This window comes from Lactuca virosa, chromosome 7 (genome assembly GCF_052849685.1).
Source record: "Lactuca virosa cultivar CGN04683 chromosome 7, Lactuca_virosa_CGN04683_v6, whole genome shotgun sequence".
Classification (NCBI taxonomy): domain Eukaryota; kingdom Viridiplantae; phylum Streptophyta; class Magnoliopsida; order Asterales; family Asteraceae; genus Lactuca; species Lactuca virosa.
Window position 1 is genome coordinate 117,094,150 of NC_136432.1, and position 13,756 is coordinate 117,107,905.

Below are 13,756 nucleotides of genomic sequence, written 5' to 3' on the forward strand. Positions count from 1 at the left end.
AGTGAATCGTCATTTACCTACCTTTCAAATATGTTATAGCTTGGATTACGGCATCCCTCTTCTAAGTTATAATATATTGTGATTGGATCCTAGCCTTAATATTACATTTGGGTGTTTTATTAAGGACTATCTCTATATCTAAACTAAACTTGTCTTTTCTTCTTTTCAGATGTCTTCCAGCAATGTTGCTCCTGGCTCAAACCCTACTGGCACCTTCTCTCTCATGAACCTTTGTGGGAGAGTCATCTTTGATGGATCCAACTTTACTGACTGGATCAGAAACATCAGGATGGTCACTCGATACGAGAACAAGGAATATGTTCTTGACAAGGAGCTTAAGGTACCTGAGCCAACTGCTACTCCTGAGGAGTTTGCTGAATATGAGGCACATGAAAGAGATGCTACAAAAGTGGCATGCATCATGATGGCCACTATGACAGCCGAGCTCCAAAAGTCCTATGAGGACTACTATCCTTTTGAGATGCACCAGGATTTGATGGACCGCTACCATCAGAGTGCTCGTCAAGAGCGACATGAAATCATCTCCTCTATGATCACAACTCGAATGAAAGATGGAGAACCCATCACGGGCCACATACAGAAAATGCAAAGATTTGTGGACCGATTGATGAAGTTGAATGTGAACTTCCCAGAGGATTTAGCAATAGATATTATTTTGCACTCCTTACCTTCGTGTTATGATCAATTCCGCATGACATACCACATGAACAAGGAGGAAGTTACACTTAGCAAACTTCAAGGACTCCTAAAGACCGTAGAATGAGGTCTTAAAGGAAAGTCGGTTGTGACCACTCCTACTACTACTCCAAACTCAGCACCTGTCCCGGAAATCGGGAAAGGTAGAGGAAAGAAGAGGAAGAACCCTTCGAAGGGTACCAAGGGTAAGACTTTTGATGGCTCCTCTTCTAGAGGAACCAAGAAAGGTTTCGTTACACCTTCTTCTGATCCCAAAGAGGCTGAATGCTTCTATTGCCACGAAAAGGCGCACTGGAAGCGGAACTGCCCAAAGTACCAACAAGACTTGAAGGATGGGAAAGTGAAACCCAACCATGCAGGTATTTACACTATCTTATCTAATAACTCACCCTATTCTAACTCTTGGGTCCTTGATACCGGTTGTGGTATTCATATTTGTTTTGATTTGCAGGGACTAAGAAGAAGTGAGAATGTGGAGCATGGAAAGATAAACTTGATCATGGGGAATAGGAAAGTTTCACCTGTCACCAAGATTGGAGTTTATACTTTGTTGCTAAGTAGTGGGTTTACTTTAGATTTGAATAAATGTTGTTATTCGCCAGAAATGGCAAGAAATGTTATTTCCTTTCATGCTTTATACAAACAAGGTTTTACCTTTTCTTTTGATAATGAAATTGGTGGAATAAATGCTTTCTTTAATAATGTGTTTTATTTTAAAGCATTACCTTGTGATGGTGTGTATGAAGTTGTGTCTGTTGTAGATAATTTAGGAAATAATGTGTTATGTATTGATTCTACTAATGATAATAACTTGGATAAGGCATCATTATGGAATTGTCGTCTTTGACATGTAAGCAAGAAACGCATAGGCCAGCTCCAAAAGGATGGAGTTTTGGAATCATTTGACCTAAAGTCAGATGATAGTTGTGAATCATGCTTACTTGGAAAAATGACAAAGTCACCATTCACAGGTTCTTGTGCTAGGGGTGAATGTTTGTTGGATCTAGTGCACACGGATGTATATGGACCCTTCAAAACTTCCACAAGGGATGCTAATCGTTATTATGTGACTTTCACAGATGATTATAGTAGATATGGATATGTCTACTTAATCAAGCATAAGTCAGAGACTTTTGAAAGGTTTAAAGAGTTTAAACAGGAAGTCAAGAATCAATTGGGCAGGAACATTAAGATGCTTCGATCTGATCGCGGTGGTGAGTATCTTAGTACCGAGTTCCTCGACTATCTGAGGGAATGTGGGGTTGTCTCACAATTGACACCTCCCAGGACACTACAGTTGAATGGTGTAGCTGAGAGGCGTAATCGAACCTTTTTGGACATGGTCCGTTCCCTGATGAGTCGAGTTATGCTACCAATCTCATTTTGGGGGTATGCCTTAGAGACTGCCGCCCATATCCTTAATCTGGTCCCTACAAAGAAGGTTGCCAAAACACCTCACGAGATGTGGACTGGAAAAGTTCCTAATCTAGCCCACATCAAGATTTGGGGTTGCGAGGCTTTCGTGAGACGCGAGACTCACGACAAGCTCGAACCTCAAAGTGAGAGGTGTATTTTCATCGGCTACCCACATAAATCCTTTGGTTACCTGTTCTACAGACCTAGTGAGAATGTGGTCTTTGTAGCAAGGAGGGGTGTCTTTCGAGAAAGAGAGTTTATAAGCCAAGGAAACAGTGGGAGGCAAATTGACCTTGAAGAAATTCAAGAGTCAAGTGGTGAAGGAACCTCAAACCCTAGTAGTCAACTTGAGGAGGAAACTCCTGTTGATCTAATTGACGAATCCGTATCTCTGAGGCGTTCCACAAGGGTTAGGAATGCACCTGAGCACTACTATGGTTTCCATATTACTGCGGAAGGTGAGACACTTATCAGTGATGAGACATTGGTAAGTCTGGATGAACCTAACAGCTATGCGGAAGCCATGGTAGGCCCCGAGTCTGCTAAATGGAAAGAGGCAATGGACAATAGAGTGTGTAAGCTTGAGAAATCCATTTATGGATTAAAGCAAGCACCTCGCAGATGGAATCTTTGCTTTGATGAGAAAGTCAAAGAGTTTGGCTTTTCGAGGAGTGAAGATGAATCTTGTGTATATGTCAAGGCTAGTGGGAGTATAGTTAGCTTTTTGGTACTATATGTGGATGACATACTACTCATAGGAAATGACATCCCAACCTTGCAGGAAGTGAAGTCCTGGCTCGGGAAGTGTTTCGCTATGAAAGACCTAGGAGAAGCTGCCTATATTCTAGGGATAAGGATTCTGAGAGATCGGAGTAAAAGACTAATTGGGCTTAGTCAGAGTACATACTTGGATAAGGTGCTGAAGAGGTTCAGTATGCAAGATTCCAAGAAAGGAGAGTTACCCATTCAGAGTAACGCTAGACTGAGTAAGACTCAGAGCCCGAGTACCGAGGTTGAGATAGCAGAAATGAGTCGAGTACCTTATGCTTCTGTAGTAGGCTCGATCATGTATGCTATGACCTGCACTAGTCCTGATGTAGCCTTTGCTTTAAGCATGGTTAGAAGGTATCAGGGGAACCCTGGTAAGGCTCACTGGACAGCGGTAAAGAATATTATCAAGTACCTACGGAGGACTAAGGACTGGGTCCTTACCCTTGGTGGGAGTGATGAATTGAGAGTTGTAGGGTATAGTGATGCTAGCTTCCAGACTGATAAGGATAATTTCCGCTCTCAGTCGGGCTGGGTCTTTACCTTAAATGGAGGAGCGATCTCTTGGAAAAGTTCCAAGTAGGAGACAGTGGCTGATTCAACTTGTGAATCAGAGTATATAGCGGCAAGTGAGGCAGCAAAGGAGGCGATATGGCTGAAGAACTTCATTGGAGATCTTGGAGTTGTACCAGCTATTAAGGAGCCTATGGAAATCTTCTGTGATAGTGAAAGTGGTGTTGCCTTAGCAAAGGAACCAAGGGATCACGGGAGATCCAGACACATTGACAGAAAATACCATTTCATCAAACATCGTATAGAAGAAGGAATCCTCGTGGCAAAGAGGGTATCATCGGATGAGAACCCGGCAGATCCCCTCACGAAGGGACTGCGTAGGGTTAAGCATCTCCAGCATGCAAGGAGCATAGGGCTGAAGGATGATATTAGTTTTAGTAGTTAGATAATTTTGAAATATGTAAATTGTAATTGACATTTGATGATGAATAAAAGTTGTGTTTATTTATGAGTAAAGTGTTGCTATCTTTTGTCAATCGTTTACTATTATTTCTTTTGCATGTTTTGACTTCCAGAATATTTATGTTGTGTTTACATATTATTCAAATTATCCACAGTCAGTCATATGTTGGAAGTAGATATGAAGTAAGACTGTCATGGGTTGGTTGTAGAGATCTAAGATGTTGGACATGGCCTCAACACTCATGAGTGCTCATAAGTTCTGAGTATTGGATTCAACCCACGCTCGCTGGTATCACTTCATGGAATTTATCTCGAGTGATCGCGAGATGGTAATATCATATAAGTCTTCAAACCTAGAGATATGACTTGTTGACTATGAGTTGGTTATGCATTGATCGTGCGAAAACGCATTGGTAACCAGATGTTATAAAAAGTGTGTTTGTGTGTGATTTAACAAGTAGTAGAACAAGCATATGAGTCGAAGTTTATCTGTTCCTTCTTGGATTAGAAGCAAAATCTGGGCCCCTCGATGATTTTTTTTTTGACCCATGTACCGGGCCCGGTCAGAACTAAGTTGATGTGTTCAATTAAGTTATATGTCAAACAAATCAGTAATCGGGAAACAAACTGCTGGACAAAAGTAAGACATTGTTCCATGTATCTGTCCGGCTGATATCTAGAACAGAGGATTATATGATCACTTATCTGAAATGGCGTACCATCATCTTCTCAGTTCCGAGAAACCTTGAAAAGAGCTACGATTGCTGATCGGTTCCTGAAGTCATACTTGCAGTTATAGTTATTAGACTTATCCAAGTGGGAGACTGTTGGATAAGGTGTCTAAGTCCATAACTATTTCTGGTATGTACTTGACCCGACCCGGCATGGTCCATTTGGGTTGCATGGCATCATGCATTTGGATAGACTAAATGAGAGAAATAACATTTGTGGTTATTAATATATTATAAGTTCTAATATATTAATAGTATTATTTAATTAGTATTGATCAAGAATTAATCTAGGATTAATTAAGTGATCAAAAGATGACTAATTAAATATATGGGTTGATTATGTAAATCATCCATAACTTATATAGTGGGCTAAAAGGCTCCATGGATAATCAAGTTGGGTTAAACCCATTGGATGCTCCATGGAGGCTCCATGGGAGTTACAAACCCATGGGTCATGGAAATGAAGAGTCATGCCACATTAGGGTTTACATGGTGTAACCCTAGATGTGACACACTATAAAAAGAACATATCATTCACCAAAATCGGCTACACATAGAGATATAGAGGGCTTGGCCGATTTTTGCAAGTGTTACACTTCTCTCAAGTTTACTCCAAAGCATTTGGTGTTGTGTGAAGCATTTGAGGCATCACACTTGGGGTGCTAAGCTCTCAAGGTTTTCAAGGAATCAAATCATCAACAAGGTATGTTATTCTAGCAATTCTTTTAGTTAAAAGTTCCCCATGTATGCTAGATAGGACTATGAACCTTGGAAAAAGTATTTTTGCATGTATTTAGACAAACATAGATCCAAGGTTTTCTAGGGTTGCATGTACACTTAGGAAGTGTTAGAATGCTCAAAACCCATCAGGCCGACCCATTGGATATGTTATCCTAGCAGTGGTTATGTTGAGTATCAGTTAGTTTTGCATGCTAGTGGTTATGCCAGTTAGGTAGATCTGTAGGACTACCTGTGTTGTTATATGAATATCTCCATGCTCAGTAGTTATGTTATATGTTGATATGTTATGTGGGATGGGTTGAGGTGATACTGCTCCGTGCAGTAACCAACAAACCCGGGAGCATTCCAGATACGGGCTAAGGGAGACTCGTACTGTGGGCTCGATGGCAATCCAGATGTGAGATGTGGGCCTGGAAGGCAATCCAGACTCACAGTGTGGGCCCATTGGAAATCTAGTGGGTGGAGCATTCCAGATACGAGCTGAGGGAGACTCGTACTGTGGGCTCGATGGCAATCCAGATGTGAGCTGTGGGCCCGGTAGGCAATCCAGACTCACACTGTGAGCCCAGGGGTAATCCAGTCTGTAAAGCTGTGGACCCATTATATGCTATTCAGTTTGTTATGTTATGATGTTGCTGACATGGTTATGTGGACTGTATGTGTATCGGTATTTTGGGGGTAACTGTGACAACCCGAAATTTCTATTCTGTACAACCATTCACTTCAATAGAAGTCAGAACAGTTTTTGCTAAGTTTTGAGCTGTGTAGAGTCAGTTTGAGTGTTCTAAAGCCTAGTACTTCAGGAGATAACAGGAGAGAGGATGCCCTAGGGTTTATTGTGCAACAATAATGTCCTAAAACTCCAAGAGTTTGGAGTTAACGGCCTAAACAAGGTGTTTACGGCCGTAAACCCTAAGGGGGTATAAATATGACACTTAGTCATATTTACCACTTTTTCACATTTTCAAGATCCAAAACTTAAATCCTCTCAAGTATCATCCGATTTTCCTTCTTGATCTTCAACTTTATAAGTGTTTCTTACCCTAAAAAGTTGATATCTTACTTAATCTAGTGATCTTACATGATTCCATCCGTGAAATCATTACATATGTGTAGATCTTCAAGTTTCACCAAGAACACACACTAGTGTTCTTGGACTTCTAACACCTTTTCAAGCTTCTACATAGTAAGTACTCTTACCTTAGTGTGTTATAAGACTTGCTACACTTCTTAATCATCTAGAAAACATAAGGAAACATAAGATCAAAGGTGTTTTACGGTCCAAGATGTTCTTGGACCGTAAACCCTAATGAAGGGGGCAAAGTGTGCCCTAGTCCCTTACCAAGCATTGGATACTAGTCTAGATACCATCCTTGATGTGCTTAGGACTTAAAACATCAAAAAGACCATAAACCATTTGGGTTTACGGCCATAAACCCAAGGAGAAATGGTCCAAGGACCGTAAACTCCACAAAGGGGTGAAATGGTGCCCTAATCACTTCCTAAGGCTTAAACATGAAGCAGGAATGCTTCTTATGACCTTTAAAGCTTCAAAACACAACATGGTAAAAGTACCATGAGTTTACGGCCGTAAACTCATGGGTTTACGACCGTAAACTCAATGAGAGTTGGTCCCAAAACCGTAAACTCCAAAAGAGTTTACCCTTGGACCCCAAACTCAATAGCCAAGTCCTACAACCCTTAGATGCAATCCTTAGTACTTATAACACTTAAATCAAGTGTTTTACATGTCTTAGGATGTCTTAACTTGGTTAATTAGTTACTAAATGACTAATTGGATACATATATGTGTGATTATATGTTAACTAGGATCCTTGTGTGTGTTCAAGTCTTCACTTGACACTTAGCATCCTATACTATCCGTTCATCCAAACCACTCACTACAAGTGAGTTCATACCCCTTAATTAACCTTTTAAATGTTTTTAAATGCTTTTATGGGGGGATACAAATTGAACTATTATAGTTATTATGTCAATCACATGTGATTAATAACTACCAAACAAGTGGATTTCTTACTTTTCAAACTGTGTTATCAAACTGTTTTACATCAAACTGTTTTACTTCAATCTGTTTTACTTCAAACTGTTTTACAAACTCTTTTTCATATCAAATACTTTTATTAAACTCTTTTAACTTATATTCTGTGTATCCACATAGATATAGTTATATAAGTAGGATTGAAAGGACTTAGGACTGATAGCTCACCTTACTTCCTGTTCCTTGTTTGGTTGTGGACTTAGGGTATTCAGGTTATTTGTCCGAAGGTCGTTTGAATCCTAGTTATATATTATGTATATGTATATAGATATAAAAGTTCCTTCTTTCATTCAGTTCAATACCTTTGGGTAGCAAAGGTATACACACATGTTCATACATTCAAACAACATTACTAGTAAACTATAATAGCTATAGTTTAGGGAGATACTAATATTATTGCTAGAACAGTGAAACATACAATGAGTCAGTTCATACATGAGTCAATAACATACAGATAAAGAATACTATGATGAGAAACAAACAAAAGAATACTATGATGAGAAACAAACAAAAGAATACTATGATGAGAAACAAATAATAGAATACTATAATGAGAAACAAACAATACCATACAGAGAGAACATACATACATGCTAGACAGGGAGAGAACACACAATGCAGCTAGCACATACATATACTAGAACATTACTACAGTTATGTGAGCTACGTAACGGGGCATGGCACTACCTGTCATGACCGTTTTGTATCCAGAATCTCCTTAAGTGGGGAGCATATGAGTTTGTGTATAGATCTATACTGGATTGACTATCCTACACCTCGCTGCTCGCTACAGTGGGACTTGCAAGTCTACGGGTGCCAAACGTCATTTCTTCCGACATCTTACATTGTCGCGTTCTATAGGCGGTAGCAGGGTACAGGCCGATCACATGGTACTTTAAATAACAATTGGTTTAAGGTAGTTAGTACAGCAGTAGTTACTTAATACAACACTACAGTACTATTTCATTTTCCCATTACATTCACTTTGTGATCTTCACACAATAAACAATAATGTAAAAACTATATTTTTGGTTAATGATAGTCAGATTTGGGAAAATACACACTCTTACAAGAGACACACACAAATACTAGATGCCTTGGTAGAAGGCTACTTTTAGTAGGAAACATAGGGTTTTCTAGGGGAGTTCAAACAATTACAAACTTTTACAACTTATACAATTACAGACTTACAAACACTTTCATACAAATACAGACACTAATATACATATGATCTCACCAGCTTTAAAGCTGATAAACTCTTTCAAAATAACTTGTATTCTCAGGTCACCAGTAGACAGGTACCGGAGCCAGGTTTTGAGAAGATGGAGCTCGTTCAAGACTCGTCTTTTATTTTGATTCATATTTTTTTGGTGTCTATATAACTTGACAGAACACACTTGTATGAAATTATATTATTAATGCAATGGATGATGTTGTTGCTTGTTTACTACTATGCATTGTTGTGATACTGTACATGACGTCCTCTACCCCCGAACGATTCCGCCGTTCCGGTTTTGGGGTGTGACAGTAACTCACTAAGCTTTCGGGCTTACAGTTTCAGTTTATTGTTTCAGGTACATCAGGAGATCGTGGCAAGGCAAAGGCGTGATCGTACGGCTCCTCACTTTTTATGACTTTGTTTCTGGGATACTCTGATATGATACATTTTGAAAACAAGTTTTTAATAGTTAATGAATTCGAAATGTTTTTTTAAAGTTTAAATTGGCTTGAATTTTATGGGTGTTACAAGTTGGTATCAGAGCCTTGGTTTGAGTGAATTGGAGGAACACTCGTGTGAATCCAGTCTCAAATCATGGAAAGGATTTTAAAATGATTTTTAAATGGTTTTCAAAATAAGTAAAGGAGGATGCATGGTGTACGATCAGCCGGAGCCAGTAAGTAGACCCCAAAATACCATACAGTTATTTGATTTTGTGATATGTTAGAACAGCATGCTAGTACTAGGCTAGGGATCTTCAGGAATTGCATGATAGAATTGTCTGATTACATGATGCCTGCTAGCCTAGGGTTTCCTTTATATGAGATTGACATCATTACTGTAGTTGCTTAGTGTATGCATCACGGTTATACATAATTAAGATCTTATAGCCTGAGAATGTTTGATTTGGCCTTATGTTCTGTTCTTGTTTGATTGGGAGCTTAGGGTAGGATTGGATATTCGAAAGTCTATAGGGTCCATCGTTATGTATGGCTAGCATACACTAGTGCTGCAGGGTTGGTGGAAGTTTCATGGATGGGTGGGTTGTGTGAGGCCGGGAGGCCAGTTATGAGATATTTAGCATTCCTCTAGGAGTGAGGATTGAGCGCTCGCCATGTTGTGTATTCAGTTAGGGCGTTGTGGTGATACTTGAGACAAATATGGGTAGGTGTGGAAGGTAGTAGGGGCCCATACTACTGAAAGCACAAGACCCATACGCGTAGCAAGGAAGTCACAACCCCTAGGGTTGGGTTGGGAGTTGGTTCCCCATTATTATATGGATTAACAGAGACCTTTCTGGTGTCTTACCAGAATGGTGGTTACGAGACGTCTTGAGACCAGATCCAGGTTAGGATCGGGAGCTGGCAGCCAGGATAGGTCATCATAGTCAGAGGACCATGTCAGTGAGATCATCCGGGAGGAGGTGATCAAGTTTATCCGGGGACAGTACCGGAGATGTTCGGGTCTATTAAGACCGCCATGGTTGTGTATTTCGACGAGCGTTATGCATCCATTGCTGATACGGCTGCCGCAGCAGCTTTAGTAGTTGTACCGACGGCAGGGGGAGGAGCTGGTCAAGCTTCCCAGTATCGGGACTTGTTACTGGGACAGATTCTGACGAGCAGAGGGTTGCAGTTACTTCAGATCAGAGAGATTTTCTGTACTCGTTACGTTCTGCGAATTAAGCGGGAGAGTCTAGCACATGCGTTCCAAGATTTGAGGTTTCGGGGGTTTTACTCGAGGCCGGAAGGTGAGTTGCGGGGACTCCGAAAGCAGTAATGATTATTTTCAGTTGGAGTTATGCAGCTGAAAGTAGAATGGTTAATAGATAGTATTGGAATGTCGTTTTCTAGGGCAAGGATTGTGCCCTTTCAGTTTACGAGCTCGAAGGACTGAGCAGGCTTGTGACCCCAAGATCAGGTTGTATTTCCAGCTCGGGGTCAGTTAGTCATCGAGATTGGCGACAGTAGTTCAGCGCTGGTAAGCGCAGGTGGGTCGATATGGCATAAGTATTTTGTGAGGTTCGGTTCGCCTTTGATCTCTTGTATCGGGTGGTAAGGATTGATTGTGCGATCTATTGCACTTTCGGGATTGTAGACTATGTCTTGGGAGTGGTTGTAGCCTGTTTTAGGGCAAAGGTTGTTTCAGCTACTACAGTTCAGCTGTGGATGATTGAGTTGGTGAGTGAGTCAGGGTGCGAGACCCTGAATGATATGATTTCTAGAGCCGAGAGCGGGAGATTGTTGGAGCACTTTGGGAAGAAGGGTATTATATGGAAGGTCTGCGGACAGGGTCCCACAGGATGGTTATTCACCATTGTCAGGATTCAGTAGTTTAATAAGCGTTATTGGTTAACGAAGGAAAACGCCAAGGGAAGTAGCTCGTTGCTGAGATGTTAGTTGGAGCAGCTATCTTTTGGACTTCAAGATTGGAGTGTGGGATCATTCAAAAATTAGGGACTGTCGGTTTCACTGGGATTCAAGAAGTGTTCAGCTAGTTCTTAGAAGTGTGTGATCACTTGTGGTTGGCTAGTAAAGGAGTACTAGTTGGAAAGGTCTAGTTGTCATCAGATCGATCGTTGGAAAGTGAGAAGGATTGGGAATTCTAAAATTTTCATGTATTGTGAAGACTTAGTTGAATCTAAGTGGGGGAGAATCGTCCCGGAATGCAGAAGCAGGATCGGTTTTGAAACTGGGATAAGTTACACATCGTTTTCGGAAAGGAGAACAACCCAAGTGGCTGTTTGGTTTGAAGTTTGTGTGAGTTGGGAGTTCGGTAAAACTCCCCAGCGTGTGAATCACGTCATCTCGATGCTTGATAGCAGATTTGGGAATGTTCAGGTTGAACGTCAACCATTGAAAGTTTTGTCTGTTGTTGTTCAGATTACGGTTTCAAGAGGGGTCGGATAGGCATTAATCAGTGAACCTCCCAGGAAGCAGGAAATTCTCCGAAGGAATTCAAGAGGCGAGAATTGAGAAGCTAGGAACGCGTCACCAATTTCCTAGTGCAGCGTGCTTACATTTCCTATGTCTTTGGGGTATGTTTCCCCTCAATAGTGGAATAGGCTTTTGATTCATATCGGACTCGGATGTCGGTAACCTTCGCGGTAATTGTGGAAGTCCTCTCGGACTAGTTGGTATTAGTAGGAGCGGATCAGTCTCGATCGAGTATGGGCGTTGTGGCAAGTAAGTATGGAGTTAGGGATTCCCAATTATGTGCATGGCAATGATGATTCACGTGTATCTGTGGGTATTTAAGGTGGCAATAGAGTTGGTTCGGCATACTCGTGATCAGGTCTGGGTTATAGTCTAGAAGTTGAATCTAGAGTTCTGCTATCATTCTATTCTGGGGTCGGGTGCGACCAATGTTGCAGGATTTTGCTTGGATAAGCAACTTGTTCTATAGGTGGATCGTGTATAGTGGGATTTCAGCATTGTGGCGCAGGTTGGTGTTGTAAATGATGTTGGTTAAGCCTTTTCTTTTGAATAAGGTTGATAGTTTATCAGGAGCATGCCAGTCATGAGCTGAGGGCCAGGTAGGGCATACCAGACTCATGCTGAGGGCTCAGAGGAAATCCAGACCTATGCTGAGGGCCTTATAGGGGTATTCCAGTCATAGGCTGTGGGCCTAGTGATCTTAGTAGTCTATTTCTTCTATTTGAACGCTTTCGGAATGGACATACTGTTGAGATTTGGGTGAGCCGTAATCGTCCAGGAGGAATCAGAAGATTTTGTGAGAAAGACAAGGGCAGGTCGTTGAACTCCAAGTTATGAGTTTAGACCCGAGTTTCGTATATAGTGGTATACTAATCTAGGGTATTCCATCCCGAGGATGACCGGACCCTATGATTGATTGGACCTGATGTGTTTGGTATGCCAACCCGAGGGTTGATTGGGCCAAACATGTGCATGATACGAGGGTATTCCATCCTAGGGATGACTGGACCCGTTTTAAGCATGCCTGGTATTCCAGCCCGAGGCTGATTGGGCCAGGTATGAGTGTTCGTGCTTGAGAGATGATTGTTCTCTGTATGATGGTTCGGGAGTTAAAGGAAGCACTTTCATGTCGGCACTTAAGGGTTCACCTCTCAGTTTGTCTCCCATTGGTCATCATATCCTTGGAAATATTGTCATCCTAATTAGCTTTCTCCAGAAGGGTTATCAAGTCTCTTTTGTCCAGTAAAGAGTTCTTGGCAGTAGAGTATTATCTGTGGTTATGTACTCTGGTAGGGACCTCAAGTTATCAATAGTTGAGTAGCCAGTTGGGAGTTAAGTGCAATGAATTCTACAATGATTCAGAGTGGGCGGTCTGTCAAGGATACGGACCATCTCGAGACTACGGATTCGGATTGAGTAAATGTGATTATATTGCAAGGGATTCGTTTATCATCAGGTTTCAGAACCCTGCGAGGGTTGGATACGGTTTCCTTGGAAAGGTTGGGGTATGCTTGTAATTGTGGCCATGAGGTTCAAGTTGATTGGCGTGTAAGGAATGATAAGAAACGATTTCGAGGACGAAATCAAATTTAAGTGGGGGAGAGTTGTAACATCTTGTTTTAAATAGATTGATTAAATAATAAATCAGGAACCTCAGGAAGTAATTATTATGATTATTTTATATTATTAGAGCTCAAAATTAAATAATAATTAGTGGAGTGTTGGTTTCGGGGAGCCAAATGACAATATTTGAATCTCTAGGGGTTAAAGTGTGATTGTGGGACTTAATTTGTAAAGATTTTCATAAGTCAAGGGCTGATTGGTAACATTTTGGACTTGAATTGTAAGGATTTGTAAAGGAGGGGTTGTTTTGGAATTATTGGACTCATATTGAAAAGAATTATGGGAGCAAAGATCAAAGTGTAAGTATTGGACTTGATTTGAAAGGAATTTCAGAGGGCAGGGTTGAAAAGGTAAAGTATGGGCTGAGTTTGAAAGAAAAGAGGGAGGGGAGGGGCTAAAGGTGGCATTATGGGATAAGTTTGATGAGGGTGGTCGGGTATATATCCTACCGAGTAACCCTAACCCTAACTGTGAGTCCAGCCGCCACGGCGCCACCTCCACTCTCGTGATTTCCGACGCCTCACCACCACCTCCGTTGAGGTAGCCGCCGCCGCTAAGGCCGAAGATGCGA